The 25,395-nt window shown below is 37.3% G+C and overlaps 1 protein-coding gene and 2 long non-coding RNA genes across 6 annotated transcripts in view; 1 reads left to right on the plus strand and 2 right to left on the minus strand.

The window, feature by feature from the left end:
• Window positions 1-25,395, plus strand: part of LOC106672348 (brain-specific angiogenesis inhibitor 1-associated protein 2) — a 264,724-nt gene that overhangs the window by 225,066 nt on the left and 14,263 nt on the right. The window lies entirely within an intron of this gene.
• On the minus strand, window positions 1,398-4,156 carry LOC106672350. The gene is made up of 4 exons (XR_001341243.2): window positions 2,701-4,156; window positions 2,565-2,635; window positions 1,644-2,385; window positions 1,398-1,586 (listed from the first exon to the last, which is right to left on the minus strand). It is a non-coding gene; the product is annotated as an uncharacterized LOC106672350 (long non-coding RNA).
• LOC106672351 lies at window positions 8,386-9,854 on the minus strand. Of its 2 annotated transcripts, XR_001341245.2 has the most exons (3): window positions 9,721-9,854; window positions 9,169-9,286; window positions 8,386-8,939 (listed from the first exon to the last, which is right to left on the minus strand). It is a non-coding gene; the product is annotated as an uncharacterized LOC106672351 (long non-coding RNA). The 2 variants fall into 2 exon arrangements; XR_001341244.2 differs by lacking the exon at window positions 9,721-9,854 and having other exon boundaries at window positions 9,169-9,430.

The raw sequence follows: 25,395 nt of genomic DNA on the forward strand, positions 1-25,395 counted from the left end.
CGTTTATCATTTTCCTTCGTTCCGGTACATGAAGTGCACACATCATAACGATGTGTTACAGAGTTTTGTCACTAACACATATGCGTCTGTCGCCTTGTTCTGGCTTCATCTTTTTGAGATATGACTTGCATATTCCGTAATTGGATTCTGGCCATTATTCTGCATGCGGATTTTCTTGTGGGAATATTGGCAAACTAAGACATAGTCAAAATCCGTGGGAACATAGTTTTCAGTCTTTTTTCTGTTGACTGTATTAACGCCGCCAATTTTCTGTAGTTCTATTTTTAATTTTTAATTTTTAAATTTAAAATTTTAATCAAGTTATAAAATCCCGAAAAGCCAACATTGTGTTGCACAACTTTTTTTCTCTCGTTTCTTCCCTGGCTAGGGAATAGGAAGTAAAAATCGTTATTATCAAAAAACAAAACAATTGACATGAAAAACCCAATGGTGAGCCTCAATGGACTGGCCCGATGACAATCAGACATAGTGACATCAAACATAAAACTGTTATGATAAGAATTAAAGGGGAACGGAGTTGATGTTGACCACAAACATATGCGATAACCTATCGTAGAAAAACCATTTCTCGGCCATCGACCAATGTAGGTTTTGAAATCAACGTATTGTTCGCTTTAGGACGGTATTTATTGAAAATTCGAACGATATAATTATCGCTTTTCGGCCGAAATCGCGGAACGGTTGTCGATGGGATTTAAAAGCGACATTACGTCGTTTGTAAACCGGGTATTAATGATGGTGGAACAATAATACTATTGGAACTGAATTGCCCAAGAACATTTTTGTTACCGGATCGTAAGAAGCGATAATTGACGACTTACTCGGTTGGCGGTCTCCAAATTAACGGGTGTCGTGAGCTTTTTTGCCCGTAGTCCCTTGGCCGGGAGTCACAGTATCCGAAATTCGACGTTGCCTTTTACGGGTGTGAATAACATAGTATGACGGCTAATTAACAAAGCCGTAGGATTTCCTTCCTCGGCATTTCATTCACGTCCGTGGTTTTGTCTTAGAAAACGACTATGGGACTTGACAGATCCAAAGGGTTCCGTCGTCGTTCTTTTGTCGACTACGAAGACAAAAGCCGTGAGACTGCCTTGTTAAAACCGCCAAAGCATTACTTCACTTTTAGAAGTTGATAACTGTTCACAATGCATTCGAAAAATTAGATGTGCTTTACAACTAAAATCTTTTTAGCCGCTTTACAAATCAACCCTTCCATTCTGCACGTATGGTTATGACATTCGGAGTATTTTTTTATTTAAATTTTTGTTACATTGAAAAGTTCCAACACTTCACTTTAGTCGATTTCTCCAATGCATAAAATAGAAAATCAGTAATAAGTAAAAATTCATTATTCAATCAAAAAGTAACTATTTTTAATATACGTCCTAAATATGAAATTATTAGCGAGGAATTACATCAGACCTAGCATTTTCCTTCCTGAATTAGTCAATTTGAGGTTCCATCGAAGGCCTTGTCAAAAGAAACGCCTAAATACAACGGCGACCTCCTTTATTTCAACGCCAGAAAAGAAAAGCCGAGGTGTTTCATGATGTTTTCTCAGTCTACAAAAGTGTACTTATTTTTTAAAAAAATCGTTAATTTTTTTTGTAATATTTTACCATTTGTGAAAACTTAGGAGTAAGAAAAAAACCGAAAACGAAAATTTCGACAGTTGGTGAAAAGTTGTTGATTGACGTAGTACCTCGGTTCTGTTTTTACACAATTAATTTACAATGAACACCTTGGATCGGAAATGGAATCAATCGACCTTTCAATGCTGTTATTGGATTCTGAACGGAAGTGGATTCTGTTTTTAATCTTTCATTTCTCAACGGTCCCACCCCACTACTAAAAGGAAATATTTTATTGAAACTTCTTACACAAGCGGACGACCGGCAAGGGCTTAGTGAAAAAGAATCAAGTTAAAAGGTTCAGGATAAAAGGGGTGACTCTTCCTCAGAAGGAGTCCAAGAAGCTCTTTTATACATAATTTACACGATCGAATAAATATTTCTAAGAAAAACGCAGCTGAAAAAGATATTAAACCAGATGATAAGATTTTATTTAAAGTTTGTTTAACGAGCACACAATTTTCAAGATACCGAAAGCACGTCTGAATCACTTCTTTGTTGGCTGTACTTATGTATTCTTACTTTTGGGCGCTTAGATGTTCCTTCTATACGTTGTAAAAACAATGGAAAAAACATCACGAATATCGTATTCACGTACGTACGTAATTATTTGCCGATCGGGACGTATAATTCGTTAATACAGAGAAAGGTGAGAAGCACCCATTTATTGTTGCGCAGAGTATAATCGACGGCGCTCGTTTCTCGTCGATTGGTTATGACGTTTAACTGTCTGTAAAAGAAGGCAAATAAATACAACGATACTTGAAAACTCGACTTTCAGGATATCCTCTGATAAGCTTGCTTCTGTCATAATTCGAGGAAGAATAACACAATCGAACTAGACTGTGGATCTCACCAGTAAAATAGTTGTACGCTGATAACAATAATAATCGTAGTAGTGGTACTTACGGTATTTTTGGCGATGAGTTTGCTTGAAGAGTACGTGAAAATGTCAGTACATGTAGATTCAACGAACCAACCTGTAACATCGAACAAACACCCTTTAGAATTTCACGGTCCGGATCCGCCCAATGAATCCACAAACCATCCGATCCCAGAATCGGAAAAACAGCTAAAGAAATCCGAAGAAAAGGTTCCAGCGAATAAGGGCTTCTGTAGCTGGTTAACAAGCTGGTGTTTTTCGCCGAAGAAGAAACCGGATAGCCGAAGAACCTCCAGTGCATCCCAGAATCATGTGTGGATGTGTTTCTGCATCAAAAAACGTTCCAGATCTGAAATATTACACCGTCCGTTGAAAAAGCACTGGGAAGCCTGCTCTCCGGATCCTAGCAATTGGAATGTCGGTTTTTCATTCCAAGGGAAAAAACCCAGAATAGGCTCATGGAAAATACAGTGAATGTTTTAGTTTCACTAAAGTACTGTCTTTTTAAAAGTCATTGTATTTAACTTGCATGTTTTTTTTAATCATGGAATTCAATTAAATCAAATCATTAATATCGTCAGTATTATCTTATAGTAAAATTTGGAAGTAAATGAGTCAATCTTTATTTTCATCTAGGTCAGGTGATTTAAAAAAATATTTCTGATATGACTTTTGTATCAGCCGTCTAATCTTTTTCAACAATTGTCACATTTAAACTTAAGCGTTCAGTTTAATTTTTGTGTGTGTGTCCGTAGGTATATAAAAAAGAAAATATTTTTTGAATTTTCGTATCGATAGACCGAAATGCTTTTACTAGTGTAGTGTTGAAGCTCGAAATATCACAAAAAAACGAGGATGCGACTGTTTATATTTAGTGGTTTATTTAGACAGACAATTTTAAAAATGTTGCACGCATTGTAACAGCACAAACACGTAAATTCTTATTTTCCGTTCCGGTAAATTGTATTACTTACAAATTCCCTCCCATTGTTTAATAAGCTGCCTTATCAAAAAAACGCTTAATAAATTCGTCGTCTGCATTGAATATAGCAACAAGCGAAAAGATAATAAAATGGCGCAAGGGTGGCGAAATGATGAAAAATACGGCGCAATGTTCCTTTAAACCGGGAACGATGAGCCGTCAAGCGGTTTAGTATACTCGTGACGCCGCGACGAAGGTAGAATAAAACAACTTTGAGGTAGCCAGTTTTTGGCTCTCTCGAGAAGAATAATAAGCTGATCGATCTGCTGTTTGATCTCTATGAAGTTGGCTGCGTCGGTGACATCTGTCTGGCCCGTCGTTTCTGTTTGCACAGTTAAACAAGGCGCGAACTCTCGGAGCACGGGATGCGGTCGAGGGAGAGAATGTGATTAAGTCCCCTTGGGCGGGACGAGGAGGCCGAGTGAGAGGGAGGACAAAGTCAGAAAGAGAGGCCACCAACCCTCACATAACTTAGATCCAGGCCTAACAACGCAACGGGACGGGGGAGGCAACATACAACACCATTTCATTACACGTTCCCCCTTTCCGCCGCACAGTTCCACAATGTATCCGCCCCCAATTCTTTTGCCAAAAAGCCCACATTTATTTATTAATTTTATTTCCTCTGGTTCACCCCGGACGTCTAGTTTGATTAGTATACTATTTGTGAAACTAATTCACTAGGCTTTTTTTTTCTGTCTTAGAGATTTTCACTTGGTAAACGTATGAACCAGCTATCGGCCACAATACAGTCAGTTTTCTGATTGGTTCATTATTTTCGAACGGTAATCACTATAAACATAAATGATGAGATTTCAGGGAACCGCGGTGGTTTTACTATTTTAACAGGACCGCTGTCGTCGAGCGTGATAGACTCTCGGCTAGTTGACCCCGCGGTCGAGGGTTCGATTCCCACAGTCGCCCCTGGCATCCTTTTATTAAGCAACCCCCCCCAACTATATATGATGAAATAATCAACGTAATCGTACTCTGATTAATATGCAAGCTCGTAAGACCATTAAAAGAAGTATATAATATATAATATACACTGACAGGCAAAAAATTTCCCCCACTTGTAATATAATTTGATTTGTATATATTTTTATATATTAATCAAAGTTTCACGTTTTTAAATTTTGAAAAATTGCGTCTTTGTCTGAAAAGGTAAAAAAAAGTAAATTTCTAAGGAAAATGAAAAATTAAAACATAATAAAAAAAGATAAAAGACAGATAAAATTTGTTTTAATTTTGTTTTAGGTTTTTAATTAGCATTTCGATATCGCGTATTTCCTCCTTTTACCTTAATTACATCTCGAAGACGCCTCGGCATACTCTTTACCAGACTGGAAATGTCTCTTTGCTCGAGGTAAGCCCATTCTTGACGAAGAATCCTTTCAAGATCGTGGAGTGTATCAGGATGTGATGGACGTGCTCTTATTCACCTTTTGAGGTTATCCCATATATGTTCGATGGGGTTCAAGTCTGGAGAACGGTCTGGCCAGGCTTAGACCCTGATATTATGTCGTTGAAGGTACGTTTGTTCTATGCGAGCGACATGTTGACGGGCATAATCGTGCACTAGAATAGGATTGTTGCTGATTTCATCGAGGATAGGCAATGCTTGACGTTCCAACATTTCATCCGAATAGCGAGTGGCCCCTTCCAAAGACCCTCCACGAACAACAACCAACTCTGTCCGACTGTCCATTGAAATTCCCGCCCATACCATCACGGAGCTAGGTTGAAAAAGTTGGCCCTGGGAAAAATTACAGGCCATTTGGCTTTCTCCACAGTCTTTCAAGCCCATCAGGAGATCGTAGAGCAAATCTACATCTGTAAAAAGGACAGCATACCAATCGTCAAAAGACCAATGGCTGTTTTCGAACAAATGCGACCATGCAACTCAGTGTCTGATCAATTCTGGTCCTCTTGCGGGGCGAAAAGCCATTAAGACATTTGAACCCCTCGAACTTCCTGGGGCTACTGAATCGGTTGAAAACAGTGAAGTACCAGTTTCGCAAAATTCTCGAAAGCGGTCATCCTGTGGTTCTGTTACCCTAGGGCGTACAGAACCGGTCCTTCTATAGTAGGACCCAATTTCTCGAAAACGTCTAACGGCGTCTCGCAGAGCTTCGTGAGGACCAACGATAGCAATAGCCGCCTACATGATGGAACGTCCATCATCAATAAGTGCCACACCATGCGCAACATCCTAAGTGGCATTTTTAAGTTTGAAAATTGAAATTAATAAAACAAAGATGAAACTAAACAGTTTATTGCTTCGGAATTCAAATTAGACTGAATATCCATTTTAAATTCCGTAAAAATTAAACATTGAAAAATCCTTTATCCTTGTTTTGTATTAAGGATTAAATTTGTTTACGTCTAATTGATATTTCCATTTTAAAACGTAGCGTAAACAAATATTTATTGATAAAAACAATGAGACAAATTAAGAACAGAATTTTCTTTTATCGAGAAAATGAAAAAAATCAGTTTGGTGGATTTTTTGCCTGTCAGTGTATACATTATGTCCCTGGATTTATAAAAGGACAAAATCAATGTATTCCTTAAAATTAATCAATTTTATAAGTCCTTTGTTTACACTTGTTTACTATTTGATAGTATAAATTCAGTCTGATGATGTTCATATTTCATATCATTGTCTGACGCTGCCTCCACGATATCGGTTACTGGCCACTACAATCACGCATGTTCTCAAGCGTAGCGATCATGACAACGGGACGTTCCCTCACGGTACGATAGAGATTCTTTTCACGGCCTCCTTAAAAAGTTTGACATCGATCGAATGCTGTTGAGTCTTCCGCGGGATTATTCTCATAGGACGTAGCTTCTCGAGAAAACTTCTCAAACCACGAAAAATACTTTAATTACAACCTGGTGAAGATTAACTTGCAATTTTGGCAGTATATTATGGCAGTAAAGCTGACTGAAACGACAATTGGGTTCATAACTAATTTCCCTCGCTAACCCCAACTCTTGGTTCTGATACTGGTTGGAATCCTGACAGGCCACCTAGTAAGGCTCGCGGACCACCGAATAGGAGGAGTACAGACAGTAGAAACATTATGCAGATACTTCCAGGAAGAGTAGGAGACCGCAGAACACGTTTTGTTTTTCTGAACGTCTTTGTAAGTTCACATTCCAGCAACAAGAAGATGAAACACCGCAAGTAAGATCCTACACTAACAAGCTGTTGGCAAGACTATGGAGGTTGATTAACAACCTGAAGCTGACCAGTGAGTTATAAAACACAGAGGAGTACAATAGATAGACTCAGGTCAAGGTGCAGAAGGCCTTGTACCCACTTCTTTTATCCCTATCCCTATCCCTAGCTATGTTTAAAATAAAACTGAAATGAGGAAGAGTCTACTCGGAAAGAAACTCGATTAATTAATACAGAATTATTGGGTGTTTATAACAGATTTTAAATATTTAAATTGTAATGGGTAATCCTTTTTAACTATATAGCAAAAACGGACATATTAGTCAACCTCCTATATTAAATTTGCCTGCTTATAAGCAGGTATTTAGAACAAAATGAAAAACTGGCTGGTAATGGTGGTCTTTTTTAAAGTAAAAATTAAGTTATACGTAAGTAAATTAAAATCCTAACACTTTGATTGTTCCATTGTAAACATAAGCTTTGTAGGTCTTGCAACGCCGACTTTAGGCCGGAAGCAGTGGTCCACATTAAATGGACTGAAGTACTTAATATGGAATGTCATGTCCTCTCATTGATCGATTAGCTTTACCCCGTGGGTCGTTAAGATTGATCGCCCACGTTAAATACCATTCAGAGATTTAGAGAAGGATAAAAAAATTTATTCTTGGATATAAACCAACAATGGGCTCCGGTAGGCGTGCATAACAGAGAGATGTACAGGGTCGTACAAAGAGAATCACTGCCCTTTAGGGACCTCTTACATTACCCAGCTGAGGACCCACTTGCTCCGGCCACCACTCTATTCTGTATAAGTAGTCTGTTTATTATGTGCCACACATATACCACCCGCTCGTGGTTTTTACATTTTAACCTACACAAAGGAACACCATAATTTATAACATATAGAGGGAGGGGTATAGAGTATTAGAAACCACTTGCAACACAAAAAAAGACGTTTTATTGTTTAAAAAAGACGAGGACTACACGGTATTAAGTCGACACAAGACACGACACTGCGCATTCAATACTTAAAAAATTACTTCTTTCCCGTTCTAACTATCAGCTGTTCTTTTAGTAATTGGCTTGTCCCACTGGGGGCTAAATCAATGGATGGAAGCGTCCATTTTGTGTGTGTGTGTGTGTGTGTGTGTGTGTGTGTGTGTGTGTGTGTGTGCACATACAAAAACATCATTCTTCAATTATCAAAATATATCTGAAGTTTTTATTCTGAACGGAAAACTGGAATAAAACACAAATTAAGCATCTTCTTCTTCTTTATAGGTTGCAAATTAAAAAGCTTTACTAAATAATCTTGTTAATATAGCATGTTTAAAGAAATATAGCTGCACATTACCACCACTGGGGCAAAATTTCAGAATAACTTAGTTCATTGTGTGATTCTAATGTAGTGAGGCTAAATTAGGAACCAATTCTGTCAGTCTGATTTCGAGTTAATTTTTGTATTTTAAATTTTTAATTTTGATTACACAAAGTAGACTAGAATGACAGGTCAATTAAACTTGCATTCATTTTTTAAAAAATGTCTATTTTAGTGCGTTAAAATGTTAAATGACTTCGAGCAAACAGACCCGATCATTATCTACTGGTTTACAAGTCATGATCTATGACTTATTTATACCTTTGTCACATGTTTTAAATGAAATGATTGAACACTTAGTAAGGTTTAATTTTTACAGTTTACTTTCATACAACTTTATTATTAGTTCCTATTAAGATTAAAATTTCAGTGTTTCAAACAGAGCATAAATAAATCAGTCCCTCTCAAAGAGGGGACAAGAAAAAAGATATCCACATCCACGATTCGATTTTGAAAAATGAATAGAGCCGGATGAAGTGCTCCTCAAATGTTCACAGCTTTCACACTGTCCTACTTTTTCAGAATATGATTTTTGCCTTTGTCCTCTGAATCCCAGAAGAAAACGACCGTCTCATCATCACACTCTTCTCAATTTTGGCGTTTAGAACTGGCCTTACCTCGGATTTGATCGGAACTCTCATATCGACCGAGTCTCTTCGAATATACGCGATGGTGTTCTAGCGATGATGATTGGTTCGACGTCTAATTGCCTGGACGGTCTGATCTCGATCGTAGGTTCGGTCCGATCACACCTTCTGCACGTACAATAATCTAGAATAAGTTCAAAACAGATTTCTTTTCTCTCCTTCATCGTTTTTTTGTGTCTCGGTGGCTTCTTATGTGCACCCATCAACCTGTTTCCCATAATTCCTTTCAATCAATATATCATACACATAAATTTGTTTTATAGTTAAAATTTTTAGGATTTTTAATCAACTGCGTAGTGCTAATAAACATTTTTATTTTGTTCAAATTTGTTGATCGATGGACAAAACATATGGTATGAACATAACTAATTTACAGGTCAATGATTGAAAATTATTGAAATAAAACGAAAAAATTGTGCCAAGTAAAAAAGTCTACCTTATAAATCATGCTAGTTTTCTATCGATGCTCAACAACGAAAACTGGCACGGCTAAAGCCCTCTTTGTTTGTCAGTTTTCAGACTGTCACAGAATCTGATTTGAAAAACAGCTACTCCTGTTTGTGAAAAAAAAAATTAAATTGAATGTTAAAAACAAACAAAAACATTTAATGGGATTATAACATAGCCACTGATGTATGCATTTGATTTCTGATAAGAGACAATTTAATCTGCTTTCTCGAAAAACGTTCTTCTGTTTAAAGAAGGAAAACGTTGTGGATAGCTTATAATAGTCAGTATCTAATGTAAAAACGTCAATCGGGGCTTCTTTTCATACTGTCGTCTTCATAATCAAACATTATTTAAACTAAAAAAAAAGTTTTCTGGCTTTCTGAAGGATTAAAAATATCCCAATTGTTTATAATTAAATTCTTTAAGCCCAGTGAATAACGTGTCAATGTGAGCTACTTGCGTAAAATTGGAATTAGATTAAACTATAAAAACTTACATTCGTTTAGAGTTGTATTACAGAGCATATTGTAAAACTTACCGGTCGCAGATAAAAGCACAAGGAACACAATTTGTTAAAGTTTGAACTGTGATAGAAGAGTGTGCAAAAGTAAAAGAGTGTATTTTAGCAGTTTGTTAAATAAAAAAGTAATAATAGCTTTATGGAATTTACGCAGGTGCGCATTTTTGTTGTTTTGTTCATCATTTTGCGTGGGAAAAATAATGCTACCTACATTTGAGCAAAATGGTGTATACTTTCATTATTTGAGAACGTCGGTGAATTTTACCAACCCACGATCCGTGAAACTGAGCAAATAAGCGAAGGCGAAGCACCAGTTTGGTATGGCTCCCTTCGACGGAACCAGCGAATAACGTCAAATTGTGCTACTTGCGAGGAATTGGAATTAGGGTAAACTATAAAAACTTACATTCTCTTAGAGTAGTATTACCTATCTGTAATATAAAAAAAGTTTTGAATTGTGAGAGAGAAAAGGACTTATGAGTAAGAGCTACATTACCAGCTAGCCTAGCTACCTCACTGATCGGTACTTCCGAGTCATTGAAGGATCGGCGTCTTCCCCAAACCACCTTCTCCTTGCTGGTGTTCCGCAGGGCAGTGTTCTGGCGCCCGTACTGTACCAAGTGTACACGGCAGACTTCTCATCCCATCCTCAAACTACCACTCTAACCTTTGCAGACGATACAGCGATCCTCTCAAGCAATTCTGATCCAGTCATTTCCAATCGAAACGTTCAAGAACACCTCACACTACTGGAATCATTGTGTAAAAAAAAGACTCAAATTCAACCCAGAAAAATCCACCCACATAACTTTCACCCTCCACAAAAAGATCCCTCCTCCAGTCTACTTCAATCAAATACCCCTCCCAATTGCGGACAAGGTGCGTTACCTAGGACTATACATTGACAAACGTCTGACGTGGAATCCCCACACACGACTGAAACGACAAGAAGTTATGAAACGTTACAGAGCACTTTCACGACTTCTTGACAGACGTTCTAACCTACCTCTCTTAAACAAAAGACTACTTTATATCACCCTTGTGAAGCCAATATGGACTTATGGACTGGAAGTGTGGGGTTCAGCCAAACATTCCAATATCCTACGCATCCAAAGAGCCCAATCCATCATCCTCAGAAAAATCCTTAATGCTCCCTTTTATGTGTCCAACGACACTACCCACAAAGACCTAGATATTCCTTTTGTCCAAGATGTAACGCACTCCCGTTACCAAAAATTTTTCACAAACCTCCCAACCACTATAAATCCTCAAATTCAAATCCTCTCATCCCGACGAATTCCTTCCAACCCTCTTCGCCGACTAAAAAGACGATGGCCACGGGATCTTCTATCCAGTGACAATTGAATAAAGAATAGTTAGGAGTACCAACGGTGGGTAGTTTCTCCACTCTTGTTTTTCTTAATAGTTATTCATACATTATTACTAGATACCAAAATGCAGGTAATTGTAATATACAATTTTAAAAAAACAGCTAGAATGGGGAAGTGAAATAAAATCATTCATGTTATTTTGAAACGACTTCCAGGGGAAATTGTTAAGCGTGTTTTCATACATCATGCTGAGTCACCAGCTGGTGACAAAATCGGCTATGAGAACATAAGTTTGCAATACCCCATTGAATATTTTCAATCAATGACACCTTCGGATTTACTTCTACAGAACTGCACTTAAAATCAGACGTATTGTTGCTATACCATTGATGAATTTATAGGTATGAAATGGTTTGTGTAACGGGGCCCGTTTGATAGTAAAAAAGCCTGATAGGAAGATTCTACACTGCGCAATATTATCTGGGAATAAAAATGGAGATGTTGTGCACATCCGATATATATTTATACACACGAGGAGTTAGTGAAATGCCGTTTTTAACATTTTCAATCCCCACACCATCTAGCATTTGTTACGACAAAAGTCACAAGGACAAAGTTTAGAGAAAATAGGTTTGATTACAAATTCAACAACACAATATTTACAGATAGACAATTATATGTAGTCAGATGTACGACAAAGATGAACATTGAAAATATTCAATTAATTAAGGTTTTAAGTTGAGATAAAAAAGTCAGTGTCACGAGCGGGATTGGAACCCACGACCTTCGACTTGATACGCCGCTACTCTACCTATCTAGGTGCGGTTGAGATGGGAAGTTAGTGTCCGAGGGGATCGAAGTCACGTAGCTCAAGTGATCGAGTAGCGGTGTATCAAGCCGAAGGTCGTGGGTTCGAATCCCGCTCTTGACACTGACTTTTTTATCTCAACTTAAAACCTTAATTAATTGAATTATATTAATTGGTCAAGCGGACCACGAAAAATACTGAATTTCTTGAAAACATTGTTTTCGACAAGAGCTTGAGTAGTGTAAGTTATTTTTTTGTAGCAACCCTATCAAAACTCGAGATGCGCGGCGGTTTTTGAGCTTATTTATTTGAAGTTGCTCCTTTTTACTTATTTAAAAAACTATGATAATACAGAACTAGCGAGGATTCCGCTTACCAACCCCAGGCAGGTAGCTTTTCGCGAGGAGATGAGTGGGCAACGAAAAAAAAGGAAGCGACGAAGCGGCCCGGGGGTTGTCGAGCTAAAAGAGCAGATGCAGTAATTTTAACTTAATTTGGTGGTAAAAATATTTTAAATCTAGAATGGGGGTTATTTTTAAACTAAACACACCAATTTATTTTTATAAAATATATTTCAGTTGCTTATGCATTTCGGGAACCCTCTCCATAACTCGTTATTTAGCTAAACTGAACACCATTTCTAAATTGAAAATAACAATAATAATAATGTTTTATTTTACTATAAAAAAACATAAAACACAAAAAGAGAAAAACAAGAATAATAACAATGTTCTAGTGTCTGTCTGTCGAGGTTACAAAAACAAATAAATACGAAAACAAAAGTAATTTAAAAATATGGAAGACATTAAAATTAAGCAAAATAATATTTTTTAAATAAAATGAAACAATAATTTAAGTCAAAAATTGTCTATATTTTAAATCTTTAATGGTATAAAATTTAAAAAACATCCCAATTGTCTCCATTTAAAATGGCTACACACTGGTCATGGTAGAAAGATCTCTAGTTGTAATTAATTAAGCAAAATTCTGCCAGGATAAGACATTCGCTAGTAAATGCAGTACAATTTCATTGACATTAAAGGTTGCATAGCTAACAAAGGGAATTATAATTTGTCTCCGAATTGAAGTTTATCATTTCTTTTCTAAATTTAAAAAAATAAGTTGGCCTTACTTACACAGAAATATTTGATGTAATCTACGTCATGACTAGTTATTCAGATATCGTGAGATGCGGTCGGGAGTGATGTAGGTTTCAGAAAAACATTTTCTTTATCGTGCCAACGTTTCGATCTTTTATTGAGATCATCTTCAGGGCTCAAAGTGTTTGTCTTCTGTGTAANCAATTACACAGAAGACAAACACTTTGAGCCCTGAAGATGATCTCAATAAAGATCGAAACGTTGGCACGATAAAGAAAATGTTTTTCTGAAACCTACATCACTCCCGACCGCATCTCACGATATCTGAATAACTATAGATTAACGGTCACTAATCTCTACACATTTCTACGTCATGACGTAACTGGTGGTACTAGAGGTGGAATATTACTGCGGAAACATTGGCCAATAAGCTGTCCCTTTCCCTTAACCTGAGTTTCCTCCGTACCATAGAAGTTGTATTATAAAGCATATTGTAAAAATTACGGTCGCAGACAAAAGCGTAAGAAACACAATTTATTAAAGTTATATGTGGTAGAAAAGTGTGTCAAACATATTTTAGCATCACGGTTCGTTAAATTTTGTCCATCCATAAAAATATAACATTTTCTATGGATTTTACAGATTCCAAGAAAATCCGAAGTATAAAAAATTTCTTAGTATAGCGCATGGGTAGATTAAAATCCTACACGACGGATCAGTCTTGCAGGTTTAACATAACGAAGCGCCTCGTTGGCGTATTTTTACGTATTCAATTCTCTCTACAATGTACAGCAATCTAACTACTCCGATCCTGTCATTTCCACTCACCTCTAACAACACCTACGTCGTGTTTAAAGAAAAGAATAAAATTTCACACGGACAAATCCACCCGCATTACCTTCACGCTCCATAAAAAGATCTCCCTTCCAGTCTAGTTAAACAATATTCCCCTCCCAACTACGGATAAATGGCGGTACCTAGGACTGAACATCGACAAACGACTCGGAATCCTCTCTACGACTGAAACATAAGGTATGCTTATGACATGAAACGACTCTTGCACGACTTCTTGACCCGCGTTCAGATTTACCGCTTCCAACATCCTCCGCATCCAAAATACCCAATCTTTAATCCTACGAAAAATCCTTGATTATGTCTCCTCATGGCTATTAACATCCAATATATCCTTGAAGAAGGGAACCACTGCAAGAAGTTTCACAAACAATTATCCTGTCACACAAACCCTCAAGTCAAAAACCTTTCATCGCGCACCCTTCTAAATAACCCTCCCTGACGGCGGAAGCGTCAATCCCCTCGCGACCTCCTAAGTGACATTGCATAACAATGAAAGTGATTAATACTAATATGTAGAAGTGACAACCAATGAGTAGTTCCTCTTTTTTCTCTTTTATGTATATTTTTACGTTCATTTTGTTTAGTTTTACACTGTAGAATGGTATAAAATTTACTTAAGCGCAACAATTGACGCAGGTGTAAATAAATAAGATAAAAAAAGATTATGTAGCGAACCTAACTACACATAAACTTAAATATTCCTTTTGTTCAAGATGAAATCCTATCCAGTAATAGTGAAGATAATATTGACAATAATAATATTGAAACAAGCATTAATGAAAAAGACTCCATTTCAGCACCATTGGAGTACAACCAATGGGTACTTTCTCCGCTCTTGTTTTTTTTTTTTTTTTTGCATATTCCTTTCCCTTTGTTACATGCCACATATTTGATGATTTTGTATTGCATGAATTGCAAATTTAAAAAAATATATTTATTTAGTTATGCATTACGTTTTGAGTAAACGAGTGAAATTTTGAAGAAAAAAGTACCTGACAACTTGGCTGAACTCTATGATAAAAACGTTTCGATAGAAAAATTTGTAAGTTTTAAACAAGGAGTTGGGGGGAGGGGGTTACTTGGTTTTGTATTAAAAAAATTTTCATACCAAACTAAACTTCTTATAGTTATGTGAATAATGACGAAAATTGCCCATTTTGCTGTAACCTGTATGTCATATTTTAAAGTTTGGTAAATAACAGTAATCGCATAATCTGTGTAAATGAAGATTAATACATTGTATATAAAATGTTATTATTATTCCCGTGAGTTTAGAGGTTTTCTGGGGAGAATCGCGAAATTGGGTATTGTGATATTGCTTTTCTCAGCCTTTAAATTAAAAGCCTCGCCAATTGTTATATCAATCTCGCTTGTTTTCGTGTGTCAGCGGGGTTATTGTTATTAGTATGAAGTTCCCTCCTTTGTCTGCAGGCTACGCTAACAGGTTATACTTTGTTAATCTCCTGCTTCCACTTTATTAACATTTTATTGGGTTCCTCAAAATACTATGTTTTCAGAATGTTACAACCACAGAGGCAGTTGGCCAGTTGTAGCAGCTAGATTTTGATAAGGATAACTTACTTAGATAATCAATGCACAGGAATGGACAAACGTATTTCAAATCAGATTTATCTCAGAACAGTCAACATATGAACAAAGTCATGTTAAGCCTAGAAATGCAGTACAGTCGAAATAATAGTATCTTACTCAGTGTGGTTTTATCGTTGACATTTTAAGATTGATGTTGGCCGACGCTTCTTGTGACGACACCGGCGAAGGCGCCTGAACAATGCTTGAAGGGAATTTTCTAATTTAACCCTTCCGAGGGGTTGTTCGGAGAAGGGATAATTCTTACATAATTCAAGTATGCGCGGTCGGAATAATACATGTTGGGGCGACGTTTTATTGCCGCATTCTCGAATCCTGCATCAGACCGCTAATCTCTACTCAGACGATGCCGAATAGCGATTTTCCGCCCTTGGTCCCATAAATTTACAAATTAATCTCCCTACTTTATCTACCCTTCTGGGTGGTATCGCTTTAGATAATTACTCAGCGACCTAAGAATTTTCTGTTTACCGAGACAACGCCTCGAGGAAACCAAACGTGAAGCTAAATAAAACGTTTGTTTATTTGTTCAAATTAAAATTTGAAGCTGTATTACGACAACGTAGTCAGATTCTATAGTAAAAATGTGTCTTGAATTTACAAGTTATACAAAAATATCAACATGGTTTATCAAATCCGTATGGAGATAATTTGTTACGTTTATTATTTAAAAAAATGACTTCAATAAAAGGGTTCTATTTTTTTTTTTTTTTTTTTTTCAGTGGATCTTATGTATAAAAGCATCAGAAAGAGTCAATCGATTTGATTGCAATATCTTCCCAATATCTACCATGTCGGCAAGGTTTGATAAAACGGTATAAAAACATCCGCTGGTCATTTTATTCTCTCTGTCGCAAGCAAAACTATGTGCTTTTAAATTTTCCGTAATCCGTGAATTTTTATCACCGAGTTTTATATGAGCAGTAAGTTAGAGCTAGATAATTAAACTTTCGACGTCGTCTCTGCTGCTTACGATTCGGCAAAAACGTTCTGAACGAGGACTCGCAGGTATTTTGCCACCGAGGAGGACGTGTATAAAAACAAAAGGCAAGGCGGGTCTGCTCGCATAAATATCAACTATAATTCTGTACAGGAGTGGCGGTTCGGAATTGCTGTATTGTGTTCGGATGGGGCGGGGGTGTTTGCGCCCTTGTTTCTTACAGCGGAGCTGGGCACCCTCCTGATATATACTGGACCATTGTTAGTCGCTTTCCGCACTACAACGGCTCATGGCTGAATTCTCGGTCGGATGAAAGGTTTATTCTACTGTTTTATCTTACTATCCAGAAAGTTTTTGCAAATTCAATAAGTTACTTTTTTTAACAACTTTTAATCAGGGTCCTTTGCTTTTGAAACCGTAGTTGAGCTTCCTAACCGGTCGGACTATCGCCTTATTCTACTTGTATACTTTTAAAGAAAGACACACTTCGTTATTATTATTAACACTCTTTCTTCTTTTGTGGATAGCGTAAACTCAATATTTGCAGAGATCTCGTTATTTATTCTTGCGGCTTTCATCCGTGTGGATGCGTCTGTAATAATTTATCCAAACAGACAGGACAATTTTCCACCGTACGCTTTTATATTTTTCAAGGTTTTCAGTTTTCCATAAAATCTCACGAGACTCGGTTTAACGAACCTTACGGTTATTTACGGTTTAATTAGATAATTCGTAAAATTAGGTTCACATTGTTTTAGACTAGTTGATAATCGTTTAACTTAGGGGTGGCAGAATCGTTGTGGCGTCTGGTTACCTTAGTTGGTTCAAATCCACATATTGCCCTCTGATTTTCACATAAATATTATTGAAATGCAAAGTGTCTGTCCCCAACGGCCACGACCCCCGACTTAGCTAGTTGGATGTTCAGCCTTCTGTTTGATTGGAAAGAATTAAGGAATTGCATTACTTTTTTCGTTAACCTTTGGCCAGGACTTGTAAATAAAAAACTCACATCTATCTCAAAGCAAAAAATGCTTGTTGCCGGCGTAAAGCCCTAAGAAGAGATTTTGTCTAATACCACACAATATTAATTTTGAGTTGAACTTTAGTTAAATTTCCGTTACTGAATTCGGTCGTAAATGAATGCCATCCGAATGACCATAACTCACGGCCTAGACGAGAGCAGTTTCGACCAGGGAATAATGCATCATCACTTCAGCATTTAACGTATAACGGCCACTCCGTCATCACTGACGGAGTGATATACTACTTGAATCGAACCGTTCTCCTTATTCCCTTGATCGGTGACCGACGATGATCCAGACACACCCACGACAATCGATACAAGCATTTGTCGCCAAACTTTGAACAATGCATTTGTATTTTATTGTACTGAACAACCCCCCCCCCAAAAAAAAAAAAAAAAAAAAAAAATTAGTGTAGATAAAACTGTTATTGAAACTAAAATTGAAGGAGGCTTTGAACGACGTTTTTCGGTTCAAGGACGCGGACTCCGAAACCTTTGGGAGTAATTTTCGACAAGCCGGCCATATTCGGAAATAGGTCACAAGGGTGTTGTTGACTCGACCGGGTTTAGTATGAACGCACAATTTTTAAAAATTGTACCGGCCTGTACAAAGCGTCATGGAGCAAATCAATTCGGCCTCTCGCGTCCTGCCGATCGACGTTATAAATTCAAACGTAACTCACATTTGAAACCGGATACGTTTTCCCGTTTTAACGAGACTCTCGAAGCTGATTTATAGTAAAGAGGGTGGTGCTAAGGCAAACAGTTCATTCCCCTCACCGTTTCGCCACCCCAGTGGGCCTCCAAATCCACCCCTTCTTTACCGAAACGTACCACTTGAGTCAATTATCTTGATGACGATCTGGTAAGGCGTCAAACCGTGTTTTCTTAATGGATTGAGATCCTCAGGAGAAGAGATCTCATTCAATTTAGAAAGGCCAGCCACTTGAAAGCCCCTCCCTTCTATTATCTCAGGAATTCTACTTTAAACAATTACCGAGTGAATATTTTAAATTACATTTAAATCTGCAGCATCGGTTTCAAAAACACAAGAGTATAACTAGTTTTCGATGTGGTAAATGTTTTGCCTGCGCGTGGGGCAGTATTTTTGAAGCATTAACAACCAAGACGATTACACACCACAAAAGATATTTGTTTAGTAATGTAGTTTGTTTTTAAAGTTTGCAAGTTTTTTATGTAATATGCAATAAAAATCGATAGTTACTTTTTTATATACAAACTAGGACACTCTTTTTAAATTCAAATGATATAACTTAAGTACTCACTTGGTTCCCATTTTTTCTTCAATTTCGACTTCCTAAGGCAAAACTTTTTTTTTTAATTATTATCATTTTTATCGATGAGTTGACTTTTCATTATGACAATGATAACGATGCGTTGCTTAGTGGAGGTGGTGTGTGTGTGCGTGCGTGCGTGCGTGCGTGCGTGCGTGCGTGCGTGTGTGTGTGTGTGTGTGTGTGTGTGTGTGTGTGGTACGATGCGATATCGGAGTGGTGGAGCTGGCCCAGGACCGGCCTATTTTATCTACTGCAGAAACAAACTCGCCTTTATTAATATTTTTAAACTGTGTTTTATCAAATAACGGTCGGATATTTATTATTTTTCAATTATCTAGTGTTTTTTTAATGTTTACGAGGGTTCGCAACAGCAGAGGTCATATCAACCCTCGGGGTGTCGGTGTTTTTGAAAAAACGCCCGTTTGTAAATTTGTCGGATTTGAATGCAACACCACCGTTGCGCCACGGTTATTATCGAATCTTATTTTTATCGAAAATTTAATCAGTTTTTTGTCTTTTTATCATAAACTGGTTTTATTCTGCTGCGGTCTTTAGGCAAAACATACGTATTTCAACGACCCCTGTGCCGTGGTAATTGCGGGCCATTCACTGTCCCTAACACACCACTTTACGAAATGACAGCGCTTTTGTCGACAGCTTAATCGAGCTCGTCCCCTTCCGAAAAAGCGCCACTTTGAAATTATATTAAAGAGCTATTCTAACACGTGTAGGGGTTAACCATAAAATTAAGGTTTTTTCAAGGCAATTCATAATATTCATTGTTTTTGTGGTGAAATGAAAATCTTTACACAAAACTGTCCATAAATAAATGTTCTCAGTACATTTCAACGCAAATCTTTAATGGGGCAAAACAGTAAAAACGAAAAGGAGAGAACAATCAAAAAGAACCCAACGTAATAATCAAACAGTGAACACTTACAAAAAGGATATGGGGTATGTAGTCTTAAGAATTATGTATGTATAAGTGTTAGCTTTATATTCCTCCCTTTTTCACATTATATTTTTATTTCTCCTTTATTTTTCCCTGAGTGAATGGAATGGATAGTCTGGAACTGATTACCACCACGTTCCCTTCCCCCGTGACGAATGGTCGATAAATACCCGTCACAGCCTTTTATTTCAAACGACGAGAGGGCCGATGGCATTCTTGCAAGCGATACAACAAAATATTATTTAGTCCGAAGGAGGGGAATTAGTTTTCATTGGAATTTAATTAGAGCGGCCCACGGGCAGGACTGGGCAATGTGTAACAGAAAAAAATCCAAAATCAGCTGAACAAAGCATCGTTAGCTTGTCCTGTGGCAAACGGTGGAGGAAGTGGCGGCACATGCAGGCAAAAGGAACTGATGCCGATGCCACATCATCATCAAACGCATTCAGGTATTTTCTCCAAGGAAAAAGAAACCAACAAGCAACCAAGTAGTGACGTGACCACAAAATATTCGATATCAGTACTCGATAATGGTTCCGAAAGAAATATTCGATACTACTCAAGTATCGACAGAAATTATTCGATACTAACGAGTACTTACTAATTAGTACTTTGTCGTTTATTCATAAATGATCAACTTATTATCTCATGTGTTAAATTAAACAAAAATTTGTAGTTTTATTCTTATTTTTAAGTATTTTTCATACAGTGGGTACGTAAGTAAGAACAAGGAAAAGCTGCCAGCACTTTTCAATATAACTGATATTACAATTTTATCGTTATCGAGTTTTGAGAATATTGATCAACCGGTGTTTGGTTTCAAATGTTTGAAAAGATAAGACTTATTCCCACTTTATTCCCCAGAGGTTACAAGATGCCGACGATTCAGTTTTCTTAGTAAAATAACCTCATGCCTTATTTGTGGTAGGAGGTATGATTAGGTATCTACCTACGACAAGGAAGGCGAATCACCTGTTAGGTCCTTGAAGACAAAAACATTTTATAAGAAATTACTGAAATTGAAAGTGCGACGCGGAAAAGAATTGTGAGTTATGAGAATTATAAAGTAGAGTTACCAACCACCAATTCGAAATCTCGATTAAGTTTGTTGACACATGCCGCTGATAGGCGCTCCTAACAGTAACTAGTCAATTCCCAGTTTGATGAAAGGTAAGTTTCGAACTGTAAATATCAATTGAATAATATCTGAATACTCGACAAAAAATCTATTTGAGTATATTTTTCGATACTACAAAAAATATTCGACAGAGTACTTGTATCGAAAGAAAATATTCGATACTTTACTCATATCGATTAGCATCGCACGTCACTATCTCTAAGTATGGTCCGTCGGGTCTTCAGTTAAATAAGAATTTTTAAATGTGCACGATTCTGTTATCGAATCGTGTTTTAATTAAATCAGCTTCCAGGAAGAAATGAAAAATATTTCTTTTTAATGTTTTAAAAATCATATTAAAATGAGAAGTTGTGCAAACGATGTCTAATATCTAAAGGTTAAAAGACAGTTAGGTGAGGGAACGGGATGAAAGGCACTATCTCGTTTCTAATCGTTTAGCTAAAACGCTTTTTTTATATTCGATTAAGGGCTGTGCTGGGGGAGTGTAAAAAGAAACGACTTTATGTGCAGTTTAGACAAAGAAATCAAGACGGCTTTTCCTGCTCAGCGGAACGTTAAACATTTTAGCTACTTCGATGACGACATAGTACCTCAAAACGATTACAACCATTTTTAGCACGGTTTGCCGCTTTAAACAGCCGTCGAATAATTAATTGAATTGCGAGAGGCCGTGATCAAATGATACAAGGGAATCCTTTGTGTTTTAATATCGCCGCTTCAGTCACGAGTTAAGAAGTCTTTGCTTGGTTCTCCTTTGAAACGCTAGTCGAAGATAATTGACTTTCTCATGGACAATTTATAAGGTTTCTAAATGAATTCTCCGCTAGCTCTCCCTAAAATGAACTGATGGTTCAACTTTATAAATTGTTCCCTAATTCGATTTAACTTCAATTACTTCCTAAATATATCACTTTTCGGTATTATGGCTAAAACTTCAGAAAGATTTTTTTCTCAACTGGAGGTTAATAAACTGGATTCTAAATACGAATATTTTAATGTTAATGGGAAAAATATTGTTAGTCGCGTTAAACTAATGTCCGCGGCACAATTTCGACATGATAAAACGAGAGTGCAAGCTTTAAAGTTAAAGGCTAAAGTCTCTCCTGTCGATTTTCCTTTTTTTGTCTAATATAAGTTCAAACTGAATTCTCCATGAGTATGTGAAATGATAAATTGATAAATAACACTAAAGATGTATATGCGATATCACGCCAGTACAACTGACAAATAACCCCCTGGAATTGCCCGATTTGTCTACTGCGTTGCGGCGTGTGGGATGTCTTTAAACATTGCTAGTTCATTCCTTTATAATAACAATATATATTTTACGGAATAAATCCGATTTACAAATATGTTTAAATGTAACAAAATATAAAATATAACGATATATAAATTAAGGTTCAAGGAGTGAAACCGGAAGGCAGTAGCTCTCACGCAGAGCCCTCTGGGGAGGTTTGCAAATAGCCGGTGCTCCGAAAAGAGTAGTCAATAGTCATCAATCGGTGGTTGACACGAGTATGGGATAGTTGAGAGACACTGGTCAGTTGGTCACGGAGATGAGTCGGATAGTCTTTTTAAATGTTAGGTGTAACGACCACTTTTTACTCAGGAATACTCTATATCACGGAATATAATCCTGACGCAAATTCAGTTGTCACTGCCTGGTTGTTGCAATACTGGTGCAGTCCTTCGCAATGTTGTGATTGAGCCGGTCTTCGAGGAAATTTGGAGGTAGTCAAATATGCATAGTCTTTGGAAAACTTGTTTTGCCGATTTGTGGACATGTTTAAGATTATTTTGCCCTGATGATGACCTTAAAGTTAGGTCGAAGGCTTGGCAGTGACAACTGAATTTATGTTTTCAACAGGGCCATACCGTAATCGAGAGTATTCCTGGGGATAGACCTTTGCTAGATTTTTTTTATGGAATGGGCGGCTTCGGAGGGCGAGTGTGGCTTCATCTTACATTCGTCCTTTGTTGATTTTAAGCAGTTAATAAACGTTATTTTGAATGTGAAGATCTGTATTACTTGTTTTATCCCCTCAATGACGACATCGGAAGAAAAGCTAACCCTGACAAAAGACCGACTCTCCGAGATATCCGAGTTATGGTACCGTCTTCCAGAATCCACAGCATCTGAGTCAGCAAACTTCACTTCCATATAAATAGGGCTCAGGCGCTAGGGCCGACAGTCTTCCGTTAGTCTTCTATTAAGTCTTACTCTTAGTCTTATGCTAGACGCAGTGTTATGCTAGTTGTTGGCCGGTATACTTGTTGTATAAAATTGTTTTCGTTATTATAAATAAAGTTTTTTTTTGGACTTTTATTATAACGGATTACATAACTTCCGTCTCTCTCTTCTCTCTCTCTCTCTCTCTCTCTCTCTCTCTCTCTCTCTCTTTCTCTCTCTCCTCTCTCTCTCTGTCTCTCTCTCTCTCTTCTCTCTCTCTCTCTCTCTCTCTCTCTCTTACACACACACACACACACTCACTCACTCACTCACTCACTTCCCTCTCTCCTCTGCTATTGCCCTTTTCTCAAATTTATATCAGAAGAGAGATGAAGTGTGCTTCTACATCGTTTCTATTTGTCAACATACTTATCCCCGGTTCAGAAGTAGTACGTTGCGTTTCTCGCAACGGATTGCATCTTCAATCAACAAAATGCCCGGACATCAGGACGTATCAACGTCACAGAGTCCAGGGCAACAAATCGGAGCTCCACCTCGACTTTCTACACCCGCGGCGAAAAGGGCATCCCCTTTTCATTTCACTCCTGGTATATATCCGTTATAATATATCCGTTTTCTCTTTTGCCACATTACGTCCGATACGGACGAATTAATAAATCCAGTCTACGTAGAATTGCATGTCATTTATACTATTTATCGTTCAACATCTGCCTCTTATGCCGTTATATTCGAACGTCAATAAATGAGAACCTATTTCGTAACACTTTTCATAAATAATTATACTTTTAATCTAAGGTCTTGATGGAGATTAAAAATTAAGCATCACGAGGGTTATAGGTCTAGATAGGGAGTTGGTGTCCGAGAAGATCGAAGTCGCGATAGCGCAATTGGTTAGAGCAACGGCGTATTGAAGGTGGGTTCGCTCATGACGCTAGCTTATTAAAAATATAATTAATTAAAATAATTAACAGGTCAATTATGACTACTAAATAAATATGTGTAATAAGTTTTCATAACGCTAATTATAAATTAATTTACTGATAAGGCGATTGACTGACGTTTTAGATTCTTTCCTTGTATTTCTGTGTTCCGTGATATTTAGCTTTATGTCTACTTGCACAAATTACCAGTGGCACAGGAGACAAAGTGCGAATTCCTATTAAAAGTGTATTTTTTCGCTTTATATTTTGGATTTTACTAAATTCTTATATAAATAATTGACGTCTTTTTTAATGAAACTTGTAATTACCCTCTGGCGTTTGGGAGAGTTTTGTTTAGGTTAGATAGTAAATTTCATAAAGTATCATGCAAACGAAAATAAATATAAGTTCTCAGTTAACCGGAAGCAACGGGGATCGAGGTTTCCCCTCTTCATATGACAGGAACCCCCGGTTTCAGATGTGTTTTTATAACTGCAAACACCCTCGGACCCTCAAAACGGCATTAGCAATGAATCACTTCCTATTTTTCTCTCCCTGGCCTGGTCGCCCCTCCGGAACTGACGAGAAGTGACGACAACGCGTCCGCTTCCCTTGGACGTCCATGACAATTCCGACTCCCTCTTCTTTTCGCCATCCAGTTAAGTCTGAAAATCTTTCAAAATGTAAATATTTACTCGAGAAAGCGAGCGCCTGCGTCGGTCCAAAAGAGATCTGGAAATCACGATTTTGCAATGTCGTTTCTAGCGACGTTTTAAAGCCACAAATGAGCGAAAAAATTGTATTTACGTTCTTGTGGCAACGTCCATGGTCAAAAGTTGCTTTTCTGTATTTTTTGTAATCGGACCGTATCCGTTTATTCCGGTCCTATTATAACCACAGATGTTTGTGTTTTGTTTTGTCTATCGTGTTTTCGATAACACGCAGCAAAGATGGTGAATTGTTAAAATCTGACAGACGGGAACGGCGGAAAAAGACCCAACTGCGGATTCAGACCAATCCGAGCGTCAATTGAAAAACGCAATTTAAAAATATTAAAAAAGACGAGTTTTTTTCCTACAGTAGATAAGAGAGGCCGATCCTGGGCCTGCCACCGCCTCACTTCAACAAACACAGGCATCAGCCTACGCCACGCTGCATCACCACCTCACTCACCCTCCATCCATCTCCACATATCCACCAGGGTTGACATGACTTCTGCTGTTACGAACTTTCGTAAAAAGAAAAAAACTGAGCGTAATTAGCAACTCTGCCAGAATGCTTTTACGACGGAAACAAATAATTGACTTATACGCTTCAAGCAGAAAAATAACTCAAGTTTCAAACATTTAGAAATATTATAAATAATTGTGTAAAATAGCGTGCATTACACTGTCCTAACACGAAATACACTTATTTTTTATTATATAGTAAGCACCTTTAAAATTAAAGTACTTTCCTTACATTTTACTTTAATCTCAATAATTACTCTTTTCATTGTCATTTCCTTAGAAAAAAAACATGGATA

This window comes from Cimex lectularius, unplaced genomic scaffold (genome assembly GCF_000648675.2).
Source record: "Cimex lectularius strain Harlan isolate CLEC.00 unplaced genomic scaffold, Clec_2.1 scaffold230, whole genome shotgun sequence".
In the NCBI taxonomy this organism is placed as follows: Eukaryota; Metazoa; Arthropoda; class Insecta; order Hemiptera; family Cimicidae; genus Cimex; species Cimex lectularius.